The sequence below is a fragment of the Rhinolophus ferrumequinum genome, chromosome 6 (genome assembly GCF_004115265.2).
Source record: "Rhinolophus ferrumequinum isolate MPI-CBG mRhiFer1 chromosome 6, mRhiFer1_v1.p, whole genome shotgun sequence".
Taxonomy (NCBI): Eukaryota; Metazoa; Chordata; class Mammalia; order Chiroptera; family Rhinolophidae; genus Rhinolophus; species Rhinolophus ferrumequinum.
The window spans coordinates 17726457-17731146 of record NC_046289.1 but is presented as its reverse complement, the minus strand read 5'-3'; the positions used below and the strand labels follow the sequence as shown (position 1 = coordinate 17731146).

Here is a 4690-nt window from a genome sequence, read left to right as displayed (position 1 = left end):
ACTATTTTCCAATTGTCTTAAAAACACAAACTACATTTTTAAAACTTAAAAATTAGTGTTAGAGTGGTGTGTATAGTTTTATTCTGGAATTTAAAAAAAAAAGCTACTTTTCCACTTATTCAATAAAAATGCATTAGTGTTCACAAAGTGCTATATGTTGGGTCACAGATCCATATAGAATCCTGGCCTGTGAGATATTCAGTTTAATGAAAGGGGTGACAAAGAAACCAATCAATAATTGTACTATGTATTCTGTTCAATAATAGGATATGTTTGGAGAGGGCAATGGAAGTACAGAGGAGAGAAATATAGCCACAGAGTTTTCTCAGAGGAAGTGAAGCTTCAGTTACTTCCTAAAGAATAAGTATGAGTTCTCCAAGCAAATTATGGACAGAAACATGTTACTTAAGATGGAGAACAACATATAAGAGAAACTTTCAAGGAGGGTAGAAGAAAACAACACCTGGTTTATTTAAGAAACTGAGGATGGTGTACTCTGATTTCATGATGGAACGTATTTTGGAGGAATGAAGAGAGTTGAGAACTGAAGAGGCTCCAAATCAGTAGGGGACAATTTGGATGTCATTTGTTGATGGAGAGAAATGAATGTTGGTAAGCAGGAGAGTGATCATGTTTGATTTTGGAAATAACACTGGTAATAGAAAGAATGGCGTATTAAAATAGGGGTAAAGTGGAATTAGAAGACTAGTTGAGAAGTTTCTGCAGGGATTAAGTATGTAAATGATGAGGGCTTAAATTAAAACAATTTCTAGGGGTACGAAGAGGGAAAAGATGAGCGAGATTGAGTATCTAGAAACACTATTATCAGATACTTCTTTTCTTCCTGTTATGGGAGGTTGACCTGCCTTTTGGTTTTCTAAAGAGGTTCTTTAAAATGAGGATTTTACAAATCTAAAAGTAAGAATAGCTGGGACTACATTATGGGGTAAACTTTGTATACGAGGTATGACAATTAAGTTCGTGAACTTGCCATCGAGCACTCTTATAGGCAGCACCGTACAAACAGCTCGATAAGGTTTCATAACCTTGGTGTATCAGTGTCTCACAGCTGTGTTCGTGTTGATGTGTGTTGGCGTCTTGCTGAGTGGCGTTCATTGTTGTTGTAGCATGATTTGTGTGTAGTTGCCAGAATGTCTGAGCTTGAATTAGAACAAACAAACATGTAATTTCTTGTTAAACTTGGCAAAAATGGAAGTGAAATCAGGGATGTTAGTCCAAGTTTATGGGGATAATGCCATGAAGAAAACTGCAGTGTACAAATGGATTAAATGTTTTTCTGAAGGGAGAGAACACGTCACTGATGAAGAGAGGTCAGGACGGTCAGTAACGAACAGAACTGATGAAAATATTGCAAAAATTCGTCAAATTGTGCATCAAAATCATCGGCTGAGAAGCATAGCAGACCAAGTAAGCATCAATAGAGAAACAGTTAGGAAAATCTTATTTGAAAATATATATTTTTTTATTTTTATTTTTATTTATTTATTTATTTATTTATTTATTTATTTATTTATTTATTTATTTATTTATTTTTAGTTCATGTCTTTTATTAACCCATATACAATTACTTGTCTTCTGGTTTGCTGAAGCAGTGGGTCAGACAACATTTGCCGCAATAATGTCTGTCAAAGTGGCTGGCCGTAAAAACTCCAGCACCACATTCATCTGAAGGGCACTCCCGACGAAGGCGACTGATTTTGCCATTTTCATCCACCTTATTCAGGACAGCCAGCTTAACCTTCTTTCTCTTATGCTTATTCTTCTTCGGAGTGGGGTAAGACTTCTTCCTTTCTTAGCACCACCATCAAGTCTCAACACAAGATGAAGAATGGACTCCTTTGGAATGTTGTAGTCAGACAAAGCGCGTCCATCTTCCAGTTGCTTTCCAGCAAAGATCAGTTTTTGCTGATCAAGAGGAATTCCTTCCTTATCCTGGATCATGGCCCTTACATTTTCTATTGTATCCGAGGGTTCAGCCTCGATCATGATGATTATCCCGAGGGTTTCGTAAGGGTTTTCAAGAAAATCTGCATCTTGGCGATGATTCTACCGCAGATGGTGGATTGGAAAGTCTTAACTGAAAATCTTGATATGAGAAAGGTGTGTGCAAAAATGGACCTGCCTGAAGGAGCTCTTGCACCACAACAATGCACCAGCTCACACGGCACTGTCTGTGAGGGAGTTTTTAGCCAGTAAGCAAATAACTGTATGGGAACACCCTCCCAACTCACCTGATCTGGCCCGCAATGAGTTCTTGCTTTACCTGAAGATTAAGGAAACATTGAAAGGAAGACATGTTGATGACATTCAGGACATCAAGGGTAATACAACGACAGCTCTGATGACCATTCCAGAAAAAGAGTTTCAAAATTGCTTTGAAGGGTGGACTAGGTATTGACGTCGGTACATAGCTTCCCAAGGGGAGTACTTCAAAGGTGACCATAGTGATATTTAGCAATGTGGTATGTGGCACTTTTTCTAGGATGAGTTTGCAAACTTAAGTGTCAGAACTTGTATTCATAAATTTCATATTCTCACATGGAAATCAATGTATTCTTTCAAGATAATGTCACTCTTAGTCTGATTAAATGAGTTCCTGTTAAAATTGAATTTCTTGCCAACAGTTAAGGACATGGTGACGTATAATGGATAGAACTTAGTCTAAGAGATTTTGCTCCAAATATATCACAGCAACGTACAAGCCATATATTGGATAAATGTTATTTGCCCTCCCTGGGACTTGGTTTCCACATCTTTTAAGTGGGTATAATCTCATCTGTTTTGCCGAACTACCAGGAAAAGGATGTAAAATGTTCCATATGAAGTTCATAGCACACTAACTAGTGCAGGTACTTAATTAACTTTTGTGTGTGTGTGCTATCAGGATTTCTTCTGCTAATCCTTTCCTCTAAGGCTAGAATGGTGGCTCTCAATAGGGAAGGTACCACTTCCTAGGAGAAACTTGGATATCTGCAGAGGCTTTGTGGCTATTACAAGGTTTGGAGGTCATTATTGGCTTTAGTAGTAGGGGAACAGAGATACTTGACATCCTGCAAGTGAATATGTTGCTATTTGTAGTTTATTTATAATTATGAGATTATTAACCAATTCTAGTCTACATACAAAGTATTCTTTTCTTATGGCTTTAATAAACATTGAATGTTTTGGACATGAACTCTTAGATATTTGTAAAAAGATGCCACTCTTATGGATAAAACTTTGCTAAGATTTCTCTACCATTTTGGAACATAATATTATTAGTGACTATTCTGACTTTGGAGACGTGTATTGGTCTGCTTTATTAGCTTTAATATTTAATTACTTTTTAATTTTGGTATATAGGTCTGACTACTTCATTATTTTCTTCTAAGGAAGTTATGCCAGGACCACTAATACATAGAAAATATATTTTTATTAGAAATTATTCCTTATATGACTATCAGGTCATCAAATTGATTTAAATGTATCTTTGTAGGTAGATTATATTATCTATGAGTTGTACTTCAGGATTTTGAATGGATGATAATGGTGGATTTTTGCTTAATTTGATATGATTGTTTGAGACCTAGGGCATTTACTTTATTCTATCTGGTCCTTAGTGGTCGACCAGGTCCAGGAACTTCTCTTAAAGTAATTATAGCTGTGTGTCAATGATATGCTGATGAATACTACCTGCTCTCACCAGTTGGTTTCCATTATTTTCTTGACCTCAAGAAGGGTGACCCATCAGGCCTGTGTTCTGATTGCTGCCAAACCAGTGGTACTGACCCTAACATCTGTGAATCTGAAAAGACCTAATGAAAAAAGTCTTATAAAAGAATTACTTTTCAAGCACTCAAGCCATCTCATTGCTCTATTATTGCCCATTAGCTACCTGCATTTCTGTTCTGGCTTCCTCTGAAAGTAGGAATTTAATCTGTTCAGCTTTACACAACTGCCTTGTAAGTTAAAATAACTTGCGTTAAGTCATTTCAAGTCTCCTTAATTTCCTATGAGAATAAGTATGACTTTTTCAATTTTGATGAGTAATATGAGACATAGTTTACAGCCAGTAAATTCTACAGCAATATTCCTACCTCCTTTGATTTATATTTTAGATTTTTAACAATACACTGTAGTAATCTGTGTGATATTTTCATTACTGTCTACATGCTTGGGGTTAAAGATGAAGCTTCAGTGCTAGGCAGTGCATTTGGAAGAAGAAGTAGAGTGTGGGTACTTTGGTTCTCAATTTTGTTTGTTTGTTTTCAAAAATATTATAAATGGATTTCAAAAGGTTTTGAACAATAGTTTTTTCCTTCCTGACAAGAATATACATATAAATGAAAAGCTGTTTGTTGCAAGATAGTTATTAGTGACATGTAGAAAAATTGAATTATTTAGATGATTTTGCAGCAATTTTACCAAGTCAGTTTCTTTGTGTAGTATTATTTTTACATGACCTTTCTATTGAGGTGCGTGTGTGCATTCATGTATGCATATGTGTGTCTGTATATGTAATTTGCCTTTCCTCCAAAGAATGTTATCTTCTGTTTGTGGATAATGATCACCCATTGTGCTGTGGGAAAATTGTCTCGGTTTTGCAAAATAGTTACAAAAGTGCTTTTGATATTTCCTACGGCTTTTCTGAGGTACGATGTGCATGTCTTGATTTTGGCTCCCGGATTCT

The 4690-nt window shown here is 36.0% G+C and overlaps 1 pseudogene; it reads right to left on the bottom strand.

The window, feature by feature from the left end:
* Positions 1 to 1585: 1585 nt before the first annotated feature.
* LOC117023788 (ubiquitin-40S ribosomal protein S27a-like) lies at positions 1586 to 2054 on the bottom strand (annotated as a pseudogene).
* Between the last annotated feature and the right edge of the window lie 2636 nt (positions 2055 to 4690).